General features: G+C 43.7%; 1 protein-coding gene and 1 long non-coding RNA gene across 26 annotated transcripts in view; both read right to left on the bottom strand.

Moving 5' to 3' along the window:
* Window positions 1–17596, bottom strand: part of FRMD4A (FERM domain containing 4A) — a 665655-nt gene that overhangs the window by 223091 nt on the left and 424968 nt on the right. The window lies entirely within an intron of this gene.
* On the bottom strand, window positions 1467–7162 carry LOC146399519 (uncharacterized). The gene is made up of 2 exons (XR_014817988.1): window positions 5763–7162; window positions 1467–4193 (listed from the first exon to the last, which is right to left on the bottom strand). It is a non-coding gene; the product is annotated as an uncharacterized LOC146399519 (long non-coding RNA).

Here is a 17596-nt window from a genome sequence, read left to right as displayed (position 1 = left end):
TTGTTCCCTATGGATATAAGATGAGTGCATCTCATTCTCATCAGTTCAGAAAAGGTTTACTGTCCTGGGTGTGTACGGAGAAAAAGTGGCTGGCTTCCCGGGTGCTGTGAAATTTTCTTTTGAATCCTAACAATTGTGAAATAATACTGCTTTCCTTGTTCTCGTTTTTGGCTGCTGGGGCACAACTGGAGGGCTGGCATCACCTTCAAAGGAAATCCTCCTGAAGAACAAGGCTTCTTGTGGATGTCAGCTGGCTACCATGCCAGCCATAAATCGTCTTGTTAGAATACAATTCTATACCAAGCAGAAGCCTGCCAAGTGCACTGTGATCCAAAGGTTACACAGCAAAGTGTTATTTTGAAAGGGAGGCGTCTGCCCGCACTTATTCAACCTTGCTGTTAAGATACAAACTGAATCATGAAAACTATGCAGAAACATGGAAATGCATGTGTGCTACTAGCTTAAGCGAACACAGCAGAAGATGAACCATGTACTGTAAAGGCGGCCCGTAAAACTGTCATATATACGGATAGGAATTAAAAGGCAAAAATGAAATATCTGATGTGCTGGGGTAGGAGGCTTAGGGGTGGTTCTCCACTCTCACCCAAATCTGAAAACACCTTTTTTCCTTTTTCAGTGAAAAAATGTAAAAAAAGAAACTTTCTCCAGGAAAATGAAGGACACCGAGGTCAGCTATAGAAAATGGAGTTTGAAAGGTTCCTTCTCCGCAAATTCATTTTTTTTCCCACTTTTTCTTAAATTTAATGTTATTTTTTTTTAGGGCCGCTCCTGCGGCACATGGAGGTTCCCAGGCTAGGGGCTGAATCGGAGCTACAGCTGCCAGCCTATGCCACAGCCACAGTAATGCCAGATCCCATTGAGCAAGGCCAGGGATCGAACCCGCAACCTCATGGTTCCTAGTCAGATTCGTTACCACTAAGCCACAACAGGAACTCCAGCAAATTCATTTGAGATTGCCTGTTTTTAACATGTCAGATCAAACTAGATAATTTACAAATAGGGATTATGATTATTATAGACATTAGAAAGTTCAAAGACCGAAAGTCTAGTATTGTCTCTCTGCAGAAGGAATTCAGGGGAAGCCAACTGTGATCTAGAAGTGGTTCTGGGAGCACAGATCCTGAAAGTGGGGGATTATAAATAACTGTTTAAGGGCCTTCATCTACCAGAGCCTGCCATATTCCTGTTAGGGGAAGGGGGCGCTGTCCAGCTGCGGCAGGGGAACCCCTCTTCAGGGCATCAATGAAAAACAGCTAAGTAACTAGCAATGACAGGTGCCCCCAAATGCAATTTTGAAGAGCTCTGTGTGGAGGCGGGGTCCAAGGTAGTGAGCTCAGCAAGTGGACTATGTTTCATCAGGAATATTTTCTCTTCAAAACTAAGTAAACTTCATTTCAATGTGCTTCTCATTATCACCTTTTTCTCTACATATCCACTTTCCTTCCTTTTTGAGTCGCCTTTTTTTTTTTTTTTTTTTTTTTTTTTTTCCCAAATAGCCACATCCATGGTATACAGGAATTCCTGGGCCAGGGATTGAATCCCAGCTGTTCCCTATGCCAAAGCTGCAACAACACTGGCTCCTTGACCTATCGCGCTGGGCTGGCGATTGAACCTGTGCCTCCGCAGCAACCCCCCCCCCCCACGCCTTTCTTGTGTTTGGTCAAATAATTTTGCTACTATGGGACCTACATGCAAAGGGATACTCTGAAGAAATAAGCTGAGCTCCCTTGTTTATAGCATTTTCACAGAAACGTACTGCAGTTGTGCAAATGAAGACTGGTAACAGGTCTTGAGCTTAGAAAAACACACAGTTTTTCAAAATAAAAACACATCTTACCATGATATTTCCTGAGAGTCATTTATACTGGAATTGTTAGCACTAAGACCCTGGGGCCGCTGGGGTGAGGGTGGGAATGAGCCTGGGGAGGAGAACTGCTTGGGGTGGGGGTCGCAGCTACCACGTGCCTATTTGTTTAGGTCTCGGTGCATAGGAAGCTCCAGAGTTGTGATTCACATTCATTTTAGAGATAATACTTAGATGTGACAATAAAATAAATAATAAAGACTCATTGGAACTGTACACAAAAAGAAGGCACCTTTCCAAAACGTGCTTTACTTAGGAAGATGATCAATACTCCCCCAAACAACCTGAAATCCTATCTTTTAAAAGGCTGTCATAAATGAGAAAACTCAGATTTCCGAAGCATCCATGCCAAGACGCAAACCCAGAGACACAGGTCTTAGACCGCATCCTCCGAATGTGGTCCATGAAGGCACGGGATGTCCTCAGGAGGCCGGATGTATGACAGCAGCACCTCACAATCTGCCCTCTGACCCGGACCATTCTGTGGCTCAGAAGGAAATGCCAGAGACATGAGTACAGTTTCCTGGGGCAACTCATTGTTGGAGCTTCTGTACTTGGGGAACCCTAATGGCTCACATCCTTCTCTCGACTTCAGTTTCCTCAGGACCTATCTAAGTACCAGAAAGTCACAGGATCACAGATCGCAATAATCATGAAGCTGTCACATCCAGGAGATGAATAAATGCGGCACAGTCACAGCGGCTCCGAGAAAGTCAACTCCATGGTAAATAAATACAGAGAGAGCATTTCATGCAAATTAAAAGCTGCTGAAAATATTCATCCATCCACTGCCCTCACTAAGCCTGTACCACACAACTGCCAGGTATAATAACAGTTATTATAATGCAATATTATAGCGAAATAACAGGGCTCGAGGGACCTCTGTCCACAACATTTTTAGAAAAGTTAAAGGTATATTGTTCATTTTCATTACAATTTTTCCCTTGTCTGATTTACTCAAGTTTACCTTAAGTGACACCCTATTAAAATAGAGATGCTAATGGAAAGATGATACCAGATACTAGATACCAGGAGTCTGATTCAGAGTTACCTTGTCCTAATTTTGCTCCATGACCTCTGACAAATTATTTCACCTCAGCCTTTACTATGAGTCTCCTGGGTTGAGAAAAGGACACACACAGGCATGTCCTTGAGGTTCTTGGCTGCTGAATAAAATTGGAACTTATAAAACCCAGACGAAAGTGATTAAACGAGTGGCTTGATTAGAAACAAATTCACATGGCAATGTCCTGTAATATAAGAACTGAAACAGCCTTGCATTCTTCAAAGCTTGACCCCAGGCAAGTGTGCATTTGATGAGGTCATGAGTGGGGCCCATGTTTCACTGGAGGATCTTTGGAAAGCTTATTGTGGTGTTGCTGCGGCTGCCCGGGTCTCTCTGCCTCCAGCAAAAAGAAACTGGGTTTCCTTTGGCAATGCAGGCAGAGAAATGGTGATGCTGTGGGTGCACTAAAGGCTTGGGGGCAGAAAGGGCTGCCCTGTCCGGGTGTGTAATAAGGAAGAACAAATCTGACTCCATGTTGGATCTGTTTCTTTTTCTTTAACCTTTGTATTCCATTGCTTTTGCTCCAAGTTAATCACTAAAAGAAAGTTGCCTAGAGCCTGAAATATACAGAGGAGCCCATTCTCAAGGCTCTGACCTTTCAAGGTACAACTTTTCCATTCATAGAGCGGTAGAGAGTTGCAGAACAGAGAATAACATTTGTCTTGTTGGAGGTTTATGGGAACATTTTGACCAGGCCTATAGGGATAGCTGCAAGAACATAGGATTCGGACATCAAGAAATTTGCAACAAACAACCACACCCTCTTCCCTTTTAGTATAAAAGAAGCTGGAGTTCTCTTGTGGCATGGCAAGTTAAAGATCCAGAATTGTCACTGCAGTGGCTTGGGTTGCTGCTGTGGCACAGGTTCAATCCCTGGCCTGGGAACTTCCATGTGCCACAGGTGCAGCCAAAAAAAAAAAAAGGCCCTGAATTCTAACTTGGGTAAGATACTTCTTTGGGACACTAATCCACCATCTTCTTGACCTGCTGGCTTTCCAAATAAAGTTTCTGTTCCTTGTCCCCAAAAATGCATCCCTCAATTTACTGGCCTGTCCTGCAGCAAGCAGTACAACTTCAGTCCCCAACTCTAGTACCCTGCAGATTGCTGCTGTGTGTGAGAGACTGACAGGCCGTATTAGACAACTGGCTAATTTCAATCCTCTCTAGATGGGGCTGCAGAGGAGAGGGGCAAAAAACCAATAACAGGAGTTCCCGTCTTGGCACAGTGGTTAACAAATCCGACTAGGAACCATGAGGTTGCGGGTTCGGTCCCTGGCCTTGCTCAGTGGGTTAATGATCCGGCGTTGCCGTGAGCTGTGGTGTAGGTTGCAGACGCAGCTCAGATCCCGCATTGCTGTGGCTCTGGCATCGGCTGGCGGCTACAGCTCCGATTCAACCCCTAGCCTGGGAACCTCCATATGCCATGGCTGCGGCCCTAGAAAAGACAAAAACAAAACAAACAAACAAATGAAAAAGAATATCATTTGTATGAGATGGAATATTGAAAATATAATAAAAATATGAAATTGAATGAGAAAGTGAAGACAGAGACATCCAAAGAACACAAAGAATCTGCATAGAGAATTCCCAAAGGAGACCAGATTTTAGCATCATATACACAACATGTCAAGGGCACAGAGCCAATTATACAGATGACAGACATAGATGTGGAAATGTCACAAACTTAGAGGGACAGCACCAGAACACTGAAGCTGAGATTTAGAGCAAAAGTCTAACAGCAATAAAAGAGTCTTTCTTTAAAGATTTGTTCCAAGCAAGGAGAGCAAGGAAACGAATGTTTTCAGTGTGTGGCGCTCATGGATTTTTGTCAAAAGATGAGCTGCTGGACCACTCGGTTCCTGTTTAGTTGCAATCTTCTCAACCAAGAAGGGAAATGGTAGGACTAACAACTAAAAGACTATAAACTGTGCCTCTTTCTCCAAAATACATCCTAATATGGTTAAATATTAAAAACAGGTGTATCAGGATTTTCTAAGCATAAAAGCAAGGGAAAATGTATAGATTTGATTAAGCCTTTAAATTTTTTTTAAAAAAGTAGTTTTATTCCATAAATCACTCTAAGCAAAAAGAAAAATCAAAAGCAAAGTTGGGAAGAGAATAACTATAATGAGGGGTTAATACGTGAAAATTAATTAGTAGGTGATTACGACTTAAGTAAAAGACTACTAATATCCTACAGGAAATCAAACTAAAACGCGAATGGCTAAAACGTTCATATCCTGTGACAGTAATTTCTCCTCTAGGAGAGAACTATCTGTATCTCTGGGAATCCAGAGGAAATCTAGTGACATACCCTCATGAGGTAAGAGAAATGGGATTAAAGGATGATGTAATACCCTCATGAGGTAAGAGAAATGGGATTAAAGGATGATGTAGTGTGTGTTCATTCAGCAAGTGCTTACGGTGCATGGTTATGTGCCAGCTCTCTTATTAGATATACAATGATGAACACGATTTTCTTCCTATACTTAACCAGCATCCATGTCCAGTAGAAGAAATGACTAAATTAACAGGAGATTACAAAGCGGTTTTGTTTGTTTGTTTGTTTGTTTTGTCTTTTGGCCTTTTCTAGGGCTGCTCCTGCGGCATATGGAGGTTCCCAGGTTAGGGGTTGAATCGGAGCTGTAGCCACCAGCCCACACCGGAGCCACAGAAACACCAGATCTGAGCCACATCTGCAACCTACACCACAGCTCATGGCAACGCCAGATGGTTAACCCACTGAGCAAGGCCAGGGACCGAACCCGCAACCTCATGGTTCCTAGTCAGATTCGTTAACCACTGTGCCACGACAGGAACTCCCAGGAGATTACAATGGAATCCGTGTAACAGTGGGGCGGGTATAAGATGCAGTGGGGCAGGGAGGGAGGAGGATTTTCTTTTTTCATTTTTCCAGCCGCACCTGCAGCATATGAAAAGTTCCAGGCTAGGGGTCGAATTGGAGCCACAGGTCCCAGCCTATGCCACAGCTACAGCAACACAGAATCGGAGCCGCATCTGCAACCTATACCACAGCTCATGACAACACGGGATCCTTAACCAATGTATAATTCAATCTGTCATTTTAAATTGTTATTATTATTATTTGCTTACCTTGTGCTCAGTGGGATGAGATAACATAATGTCCAGCTACGGGTCATTTTTTTTTTTTTTTTGCTTTTTTTTTAGGGCCAACTCATGGCATATGGAGGTTCCCAGTCTAAGGGTCCAATAGGAGCTACAGCTGCCAGCCTACACCATAGCCACAGCCACGCCAGATCCAAGCTGCGTCTGCAACCTACACCATAGCTCACGGCAATGCCGGATCCTTAACCCACTGAGTGGGGCCAGGGATTGAACTCATGGTTCCTAGTCAGATTGGTTTCCACTGTGCCACAATGGGAACTCCAACTATGGGTCTTATGAAGAAATCTGTTCCCATGTATTTACGGTAAATATTTTTTTGACATTCAAACTTTTATGTATATAATTTGAATATACAAATTTGAATGTATTGTATATACAGTTGAATGTATTGTATATACATTTATATCTATATAAACGCATGTATCTATACATCTATGTAGACCACATATCTCTACATTAACATATATCTATATATATCTATATATTCATAGAGATATGTATACATTATCTATCTACATATGTAGACATATACGTGTGTGTGTGTGTATACACATATTTTTTTTTTTTGGTCTTTTTTCTAGGGCCGCTCCCGTGGCATATGGAGGTTCCCAGGCTAGGGGTCTAATATATGATTATACATACATTTATATCTACATACACATATATCTATATATCTATATAGATCACATATATCTATGTATCTACATAACCTACTTGTGTCTAATGTATATCTACCTATACATATAGATATGTAGACATATGTATGTGTAGATATATATGTGATTAAAATAGAATGACATGACTGTCATAATAGGCACTCAATAATAAGTATTTTTACATGAATTAGTACATATGCATTCAAGTAACGTATCCTTATATAACCTTTCAAGGACAATTTCACAATACAGGTACCATAGAACGTAATTTGAATTGTAAGCTATGTTTTAATTTGCCTATTCTGTGGAAACATACCCCCAGGCACGTGCAATCTCTGTGGTTTATATTATCTGGGTGACGACATGTCAAGAGAGCGGAGCTGCCACCAGTCTGTATCTGCGGCAGCTGGAGTGCCCTGCTGCCCAGATAAGAGAGTTTGGGAATGAGTTTTCCTTCCCATAAACAAGCCACTTCATATATTATACAGTCAAGCTCTCCATCACCCCTGGGCATAGGTGGGCAGGGGGTCACAGAAAAGAGCATTCTAGACACCCACAAGCTCCTGGAGTTCCACCCGTTCATCTCTGAGACTCCTGAAGCATCTTGGGAAGACAAGCACCTAAGACAGTGGACTGGTCCCCAGGCCACGTGCCTTCACAGGACCTACATGGGATACAAAGTGGCCACCTGCCCCTTGTGCTTGAACCCAGGGGCCCAGCCTATACTCAGCTGCCAAATCCTTCAGGTCTGGAAGGAAGAGGTCCGGCGCAAGAGCTGAGCCTTCTGAGACTCGTGCTTAAATCAGACCAAATTCCTAACAGCATCACAGCACAGCAGATCCAGGGGCCACAGGTGACTTGGGTCTGGGAAGCCACAGCCCTGCAGGGTGGTCCCAGCCGCAGGAGGTAGCAGCGAGCCCTTGCCCCACCCCAGGTCCAAGGCTCCCAAGAAAAAGCTGCAGGGAGAGCCTGGGAACCTGGAGGGCCTGCAGGGAGGGAAGCTTTTACAGCTCCCTTAGATGTCTGCACGGGGCAGTCCACCCGGGTGGGAGGCTGCCGCCTCGATGTTTACATAACCGAGTTCTCTGGAAAGGATTCTGCCCGAAGTGTCTCTGGCAGGGACTTCTTGCACGAGCTGCGCTGGCGGACCTCGCCTTCCATTCATCTTGTTGGAGGTTTCCAGGCTGGCCAGCTGCCCTGTGAACCACCCCAGACGCCTTTTGGAGCCCTGCTCCTGAGCCTCCTGATTCGGCGGCAGCAGCAGCAGCGCCATGGACAGGACAGGGTCACTTGTTCCCCCAAACCATTTACAAACTGGGGTGGGGCATGAGGTGAGAAAGGAGGGAAATGGGGGGTGGGGAGAGGAGGAGGAAGAGGATTCCAAAACCCAAGGAGGGCTCCCCCCCCCTTTTTGCCCCAGGATGCATGGCCTCTCCATGGAAATGCTGTCACAGGCTATAACACTGGGGTGTAAAATGCAACTGCCATGGCAAATGAGAAACCTAAAAATATCCAGGGTCCACCTCATTGAGAGCAGTTACAGAAATAAAGACGTGGCACTGGATCTCTGTCAAATCAAAATTTCTGATGGTAAACAGAATTTCTCCAAGCTTTCAGCAGGAGGTACTTATCATGTTCCTACACATCGGAAAAAAGGGGCTGAAACAGAGCCTACTGTTTGGGCTATTCCCCTGCAAGAAGGAATGAGAAGTTTCTGCTGCTATCGAGACTGATTAAAAGATGGCAGGGTTCCTGATCTTTCCTCTTTCCTGATTTAACCGGGTGTCAAATGGTTTACACAAGTTATTCCAAAGCCTCCGGTAACCAAACCTGAGTGTATTTTCAGCGTACACTGCAGAAACGACTTCGAAATGAGTGTGTGATGAGATAACTGTTCAGGAAAAGGCAGAATTTTAAATCTGAACAAATATGTGAGGTAAGGATGGGGATTGCATCTCACATCCTTTGTAGTGTCCAGCATGGACCTGTAAACACAGAGACGTCTCAGTAAATATAAGGCTGAAAATAGGGAGTTAAAATTCTTGATTGGGGTGATGGTTTCATGGCTGAGGGCGTGGTCAAAAATCATCAAATGATACACTTTGAACAGGTGCAGCTTACTGTATGTCAACCATACATCAATAACTACGTTTAAAATACAACAGTTTGTCCCTAACACCAAACACAAAAATCAACTCCAAATGAATTTAAGTCCTAAATGCAAGACCAGATACTATAAAACTCTTAGAGGAAAACACTGGCAGAACACTCTTTGACATAAATCACAGCAATATGTTTTTGGATCCACCTCCTAGAATAATGAAAATAAAAGCCAAAATAAACAAATGGGACCTAATTAAAATTAAAAGCATTCGCACAGCAAAAGAAACCATAAACAAAATGAAAATACAACCCACAGAATGGAAGAAAATATTTGCAAACAAAGTGACCAACAAGGGATTAACCTCTAAAATACACAAACACCTCCAATGGCTTTATCTCAAAAACCAAACAACCTAATCGAAAAATGGGCAGAAGATCTCAACAGACATTTCTCCAAAGGAGATATACAGATGGTCAAAAAAAGCACATGAAAAGATGCTCAACATCACTAATTATTAGAGAAATGCACATCAAAACTACAATGAGGTACCACCGCACATGGGTTAGAATGGCCATCATCAAAAGTCTACGAACAGGAGTTCCCTTCGTGGCTCAGCGGTTAACGAACTCGACTAGGATCCATGAGGATGCGGGTTCGATCCCTGGTCTTTCTCAGTGGGTTAAGGATCTGGTGTTGCCATGAGCTGTGGTGTAGGTCACAGACACAGCCCGGATCCCGAGTTGCTGTGGCTGTGGTGTAGGCTGGTGGCTACAGCTCCGGTTGGACCCCTAGCCTGGGAACCTCCATATACCTCAGATGCAGCCCTAAAATAGCAAAACAAACAAACAACCCTAAAATAGCAAAACAAACAAACAAACAACAAACCTAACAATAAATGCTGGAGCGGGTGCATAGAAAAGGGAACCCTCCTACACTGTTGATGGGAATGTTAATTGGTAACTCTACTATGCAAAGCAGTATGGAGATTCCTTATAAACTAAAAACAGAATTACCATATGATCTGGCAATCCTACTCCTGGGCACATATCCCCAGAAAACTCTAATTCAAAAAGATACAGGCACCGCCATGTTCGCTGCAGCACTATTTACAATACCCAAGACATGCAAGCAACCTAAATGTCCATCAACAGATGAATGGATAAAGAAGATATGGTACATATATACCATATATATGTGGAATATTATTCAGCCATAAAAAATAATGAAATAATGCCATTTGCAGCAACATGGATGCACCCAGAGATTACCACATTGAGTAAGTCAGAAAGAGAAAGACAAATATCATATAACATCACTTATACATGGAATCTTAAAAAATGATATAACTCAACTCATTTACAAAACAGAAACAGTCTCAAAGACTTTGAAAACAAACTTACCAAAAGGAAAACAACCTTACCAAAAAGTTAAATCCACAGATACGCACTACTACATATAAAATGGATACACAAAGAAGATCTGCCACACAGGGAACCATAGTCATTATCTTCTTTTAATAGAAAAGAATAATCTAAAAAAGAATATAGGTGTTCCCATTGTGGCTTAGTGGTAACAAAACTGACTAGTATCCATGAGGATACAGGTTTGATCCCTGACCCTGCTCATTGGGTTAAGTGTCTGGCATTGCCATGAGCTGTGGTATAGGTTGCAGACGTGGCTTGGATCTGGCGTGGCTGTAGCTGTGGCATAGGCTGGCAGCTGCAGCTCTGATTCGACCCTTAGCCTGGGAATTTCCATATTCCACAGGTGTGTCCCTAAAAAAAAAGAACATACATATGTACATACATGTATATACGTACATATGTGTACATATATATAAATCTGATATATGCATATATATATATATATCTGAATCACTTTGATATACACCAGAAATTAACACAATACAAATCAACCATACTTCAATTAAAAAAAGACATAATCCTTCCCTTGGAAGCTACAGTGGGAGACACACATTACGGGTCATTTGAGTTTGGGATCCAACCAGAGCAGCAATCTGGCGGGGAGGCTGCAGGAGAAGCGGTGAGGGGGACCCGCTCTGCTGGGAGGAACAGGAGGAGATAACACTGGAGGCTGGCACTGCAGAAGGAGCAAGGGTGTCCTGGCAGAGAAGGGATGGGTGACCATCTCCAAGAGGCTGATGTCCAGAAAAGGTCATCCGTACGTGGGCAAAGGCAAAGGTGTGTGGCGGCTGTGTGGACACGCAGACCCCCAGAATCCCTGTGCTGAATCCTAACCCCCACTGTGACGGGATGAGGACGGGGTGGGGGGGGAGCTTTTGGGAGGTGATGAGGTCATGAGGGTAGAGCCCTCCTGGATGGGATTAGCGCCCTTAGGAAAGGGGCCCCAAAGAGCTCCCTCGCCCCTCCCACCTCCTGCGGACACAAGGAGAAAGCACCATCCATGAACCAAGAAGCAGGTCCTCAGAAGACATTAAATGTGCTGGTACCGCGACTCCCCAGCCTCCAGAAGGATGTCTGTTATTTATAAGCCACCGAGGATTTTGTTGTCATTGCCTGAACAGACTAAGACAGTATATGAAGGACAATGGGAAAGAAGTTTAAGAAATAAGAGGCTGCCAGGTTGTGGTGGAGATTTTTATTCCGTGTTAAGGGCTGTGATCTACAGAGGATGAAGGGAGGGGCAAGAAGAGATGGAGAGAGAGAGAGAGAGAGTGAGAGAGAAAGAGAGAGAGAGAGAGAGAGAGAGAGAGAGAGTGTGTGTGTGTGTGTGTGTGTGTGTGTGTGTGTGTGTGTACGAGTGCGCATGTGCAATAGAGGGTGGGAAAGGGATACTGTGATGATTTTACAATAACTCAGGGAAGAAAGGAGGCCTTGAACCATGGCAGTGGCAGTGGGCACCTCACCCAAAAGAGTCTGGGAAGAAAACATATGAACATGGCATTGGAGGAACTGCTGATGAAAGGCCAGCAGAGCTGACTACCAGTAAGGGAGCAAAGAGGAAGAGCTGGGCAGACTGGTGAGTCATCTATCACAGGACAATGATTTTTAACCCTTAGGAGGAAGAGGAACGGGGTAATCAAAAAACCACAGGTGGAACTAGTCATAACAAAGGGAAACTCAGCCAAGCATTGGCTGATCTGGAGGACTAGTAGAGCGAGGTTCCTTTGGGCGATCGTATTTACAGAACATTGATAAGTAGCCAAACCCAGTCTTTTCAAAGCCAGTCTGACAGGCAGCCTCACCAGGGAGGGTCTGATGGGAAGGGGCTGGCGTATGTTGTACTATTTTCATCTTCATCTTCTAGTCAACAAGGAAAGCTGTGATAACACAAGATGCCTCACTCTCACCTTTCTTTCTTCTTCTTTCTTTCTTTCTTTTTTTTTTTTTTTTTTTGGTCTTTTTAGGGCCACACCCCCCAGCACATGGAGGTTCCCAGGCTAGGGGTTGAACTGGAGGTACAGCTGCCAGCCTACACCACAGCTACAGCAACACCAGATCAGAGCCGCATCTGTGACCTACAGCACAGCTCACAGGAACGCTGGATCCTTAAAACACTGAGCGAGGCCAGGAATCAAACCTGTGTCCTCATGGACTCGGATTCATTTTGGCTGAGCCACAACGCGAACTCCTGGATCACACCTTTCACAAACAAGAAGCAAGGATGCTCACAAATGAGCTTTTTTCTATTTCCCTTATAAAACACAAAGCCAGAGTTTGCACTCTGGCCCAACAGGATTGGCGGCATCTTGGGAGTGCCGGGATGCAGGTTCGATCCCTGGCCCGGCACAATGGGTTAAGGATCCGGCGTTGCTGCAGCTGTGGTTTAGGTCACAACAGTGGCTCAGATCTGGCCCCTGGCCGGGGAACTCCATATGCTGTGGGCCAGCCAAAAACAAACCAAAAAACCCCAAAGCCACAGTATAAACATACAGTTTTGGGGATTTTTTTTTTTCACTTGGGTTTCGTTAGTTCTTTAGGAATGCTATCAGCTCTACTGACAGCAAGAATAGAAGAACCTAACCACATTAAAAAAAAAAACCCTCCAAAAAAAAAAAAAAAAAACCAAAAAAACCCAAAGGACTGTGGTTCTGAATATTACTCTTTGGATAATACTATGAAGATAAATTTAGATCTTTCCAAGTTGGAAGTTTTAGATTGCTGGATCTAAAAGGCACATTGATAAAGTTACAACTTTAGGAACCGGAGGGCAGACAAACTCAATTGCGGTGGGCTAGAGAAACCATACTTCCCACAATAAAGGAAGACGGGACCACAAACAAATGACAGCTTATAGTTTCTCCATAAAATGACAGATACACTCCACCCTGTCTAGGCAAACAAAGCCCATAAGCTGCCCCTGAAGATCCCCTAAAATATATCCTTGTTCTGGATGTGGCTGTTATGCTCTATAAATACTCTCCCTGTTTTTACGTTTGTTTAATGCTTTTAGTCTGCTGCCTGTGTGTGCACCTGTTTAATCGGGCTCCAAGAAGATGGACCACCTCTCATGCAGATTTATTTTATTTAATACCTTGAAGGTTATCAGGTGCTTAAATAATTTTGGATGAATAGTCTGCAAATTGCCATGCCGATTTCTCACACTATGGGGACACTGTCCCAGTATTTTCAGAGCACTCAGATGGGGGTGGTGCAATTGGAAAAAAAAGAATCTCACACAAGCATCTAAAACACTTAGGCTCTGGCCTTATTTCTGCAGTTTACCTGGCTGCGTTAAGTACTTGGGTGAAATTTGAATAAGAAAATAGGAGCTGAAAATCTTTTTAATTGATGACCATGAATGGAAAATAACCAAACATTTTATACAGTGATTGGATTGTTACCTTTGTTGTTAAGAAATAGATGGCCTACTAGGCACATGAAAAGCTGTTCAACACAGCTGATTATTAGAGAAAAGCAAATCAAAACTACAGCAAGGTATCACCTCACAGTGGTCAGAATGGCCATCTTTAGAAAGTCTATAAATAATAAATGCTGGAGAGGGTGTAGAGAAAAGGGAACCCTCCTACACTGTTGGTGGGAATGTACCTTGTTGCAGTAGCTATGGAAAACAGTATGAAGGTTTCTTAAAAAACTGAAGATAGAGCTAGCATATGATCTAGCAATCCTACTCCTGGGCATAGGTCCAGAGAAAACTCTAACTCGAAAGGATAGATGCACCCCAATGTTCACAGCAGTGCTATTTACAATAGCCAAGACGTGGAATCAACCTAAATGTCTATCGAGAGGTGAATGGATAAAGACGATGTGGTACACATATGCAGTGGAATATTACTCAGCCATGAAAAGAATGAAACAGTGCCATTTGCAGCAACGTGGGTGGACTACTGAGAGATGATCATACTAAGTGAAGTTAGAAAGACAAATACTATATTACTTGTAAGTGGAATCTAAAAAATAATACAAATTTGTTTACAAAACAGAAACAGCTCACAGACATAGAAAACAAACTCATGGTTACCAAAGGTGAAAGGAAGCAGAAAGAGATAAATTAGGAGTTTGGGAGTAAGAGATACACACTATTCTATATAAAACAGATAAACAACAAGGATTTCTTATAAAGCACAGGGGAAAATATTCAATATTTTGTAATTATCCAAGTTGGAAAATAATCTGAAAAATACAAGAGGAAACTAACACGATGCTGTCAATCAACTAAATTTCTATTTAAAAAGATGGCATAACCATTGGCTGATATAACCTTTTATCTATTGGAGAGTTTTTTCAAGATAAAAGCCCTAAGAGCTTTCTGATCAATCCTGAAAACTGAAGAATTTCAGAAAGGTAGGGGGAAAGAATCCATTAGTGCAAAGGCAAAATCATATTTCTTTTCTTTCTTCTCTTCCTCAAGCAACCCTCACTAGATTAATGTTCCCAGACTCGCTGGAGACTCAAAGGTGCAGCAAGATGCCTCCCAATCTTACTAAGTCTCCTCCATCCCAATAAAGTAAGGATCACCAGGGCGATGCCTTTGCAGAGTCCTTTGGGGGAGACAGTGACATTTGCGAAATATCAGCGCTCAAGGTCATTTTCCTGATGCTTTTCCTCTTTCTAAAATTCATTTCTGGATTGTAGGTGAGGAAGGCCCACTGATTTCAGTAGTACCTCCACTGCCACAGCCAGTGGCCTTCTCACATCAGGAGTTCCAACCCTCCCGCAGTCAGCACGGCTGGGTCAAGCAGGGAGGGGAGAGCGCAAAGACAAACCTTCTGATTCTAAAAGAGTCTCCGGTACTCTTTGTACTAAATGCTTTGCAGGTATTATCTCATCAGCTGCTCTGAATATAACTTTTCTGATAAATAGGAAAACTGAGGCTCACAGAGATTCAGTCATCCACAGCCAGGAAGGGGCTGAGCCAGAAATCAAAGCCAGGGCCCCAGGACACCACGGCCCCATCCTCTCTTTGCCAAGGCACACTGTTGGGAGGAAGGAACACCCATCTTGACCCTGCAGCTGAGACCCTGTCGAGGTGTCCCTGAACATTGGTGAGCATCTCTTCGATTGTAAAAATGACCTGTACTCCTCGTTTCCACTCCTAAAAGGCCACCTGAGGTGTATGACTTGATGGCCAATCTCCATATCTCGTGTGTGCATGGTCCATAGGCGGCACGGCATACTGCACGGAGCTGCAGCCCTTGCCACTCTGCTGCAGCCTCTGCTCTCCTGCCAAGACCTGCAGGCTACATCTGCGCTATTGGTCATTCTGGAGTTATTCTGTTACAAAACCCTCAACCATCCCAATGAAAGGGGATTGAGAAGGCTGAACACTGCCCTGCTTTGTGTTCAGCTCCAATCTGCTTCTTGTCCTCACCACGCCCCTCTCTTTTCTGCTCACCCTCCAAGCAACAGAGAAGTCAGTATCCAGTACCTCTTGGGGCTAGCCAGGGGGTAGGGCAGAGAAATGCGCAAGCCCGCACTGCACCACCTGCTCTATTTGTAGGTGTGTTGCCCAGCTCCAGACGGTTCCATGCTATTTGGGCTTCCCAGTTTGGGTTTGTCAACTCTATCGACTTCTACCCAGGCATGTGGGGAGGGCATAATTGCGCATTTTATGGTTATGTATGGCTCAGCCTGGCAACGCTCTGATAATTACTTCCATTTGCTGTCATGCATTATCAATCTAATTCCCCACTACATGCCATTTTTTTCTTGCATTCCTTATCCAGCAAGGACAAAGAAAGGCAAAAGCCCTGCAAAGAAGCCCACATCACCAGAAGAACAGGCTACTTCTGATGCAAGCGGTGGAGTTAGTTACCCTCCAAGGTTGGGAGGGGAACTTTTGGCTAATTCAGAGTGAAAATGATCATGAAAAAGTCTGGCATTTTGCTTGAGTACCACTTTTGGTTCTAAAATGAGCAAGTATTGCTAAGTGGGAGCAAGAAGCCACACCCTTAGTACAGACTAAAAAAAAAAAAAAAAAAAAAAAAAATTAGATACAGGAGGGGCTACATTTTTCTTTAGACCACTGGGCCTTCTAGCTTTGTGAAGATGCCAAAAAAAAAAAAAAAAAAAAAAAAAAATCAATGCTGGGGTTGGTAGGAAGAATCACTCAGTGATTTTTCTTATTCAAATAGGACCTACTGGGTGCTTGTCATGAGCAGAGGGTAAATGGGAACATTCAGTGAATAGAAAGTGTGCAGTGACTATGGATTGATGAATCATCGCTAATAAGAGAGGAGCGAGATGGCACATGTGAGTAGAGTCAGCATGGGGAGACGGGTGTGCCCATGCCAGCGTCCTTGACCATGGACACCTCAAGTCTTCTTGCGCTGCATCGTGGAATTGCCAGAGCTTCGATTTTAAAACAAAAAGCCAGAAACCATCACCCAGGATGGAGATGAGCCTTCCTAACAAGTTGGATGCTATAAGCTCCATCACTGAACTGGAGTTTATGATACTTGAACTTGTACAGAGGGGTTAACGCACTTGGTTCAAACGGAGGCTACTGGCTCATTTTTTCTTGATTATTTGGTAGTCATAAGGCCTCAGAACTGAACCAGACGCCTCAGATCCCTTCCAACAATCATGGCCTTAATCTTAGCAGTAATTGCCATCTTCAAAAAGAAAAGGATTTTTTTTTGGGGGGGGTAAATACCTAATTTCCACTGATACAACTAAGAATTCAACATACACACTCAACAGCACCCAAAACAAGCATTAAAGCAACTCACTAAACAGTTGCAACACTTCTGATCATCTTCTGAGAATGTAAGTGGGGCATAATGATAAATAGTTTTAGGATAGTGTTGCTCGTAGTGGGGTTGGCGGCCTCAAATGTAAGAGTGTGTCTAAACCGTTCCTTATAAGAGAAATGCATGCTGAGCCCACAGGACAGAGGAAAGGGTGACAGCACGGATTTAGGGAACCCAAAGGAAACTGCTGCCGAGAGAATTTCTGATAAGCTGGATTTATGCTGATTTGGAAAACTTCTTGCAGAGGAGAGTGGTGAAACCAGCAGGCTTTGTGTGCAATGGTGACCCTGGAGCCCAGAGTCCCAGGAGCTATCATATTAGCTCCTGAGATTAAACGTCCTGGGCAAAGCAAAAACGAAAAACGAAAATGGGAGATGCTGCCAATACACGTCTGATCACGGTGAGAATGAACAGCACAAGGCAAAAATCTCAAATCTCGCCTTTTCCCAAGAGGTCTGACTTTTAGTGGCCACTTTTCCCAGATTCTTTTGCTTTTCAGGGCTGCACCTGCAGCACATGGAGGTTCCCAGGCTAGGGTCTAATT

The sequence above is a fragment of the Sus scrofa genome, chromosome 10 (assembly GCF_054392235.1).
Source record: "Sus scrofa isolate SSC_HxYL_T2T_F1_AM1 chromosome 10, Sscrofa_HxYL_maternal_Yorkshire_Landrace_v2.0, whole genome shotgun sequence".
Lineage (NCBI taxonomy): Eukaryota > Metazoa > Chordata > Mammalia > Artiodactyla > Suidae > Sus > Sus scrofa.
This window is presented reverse-complemented; position numbering and strand designations above follow the sequence as displayed.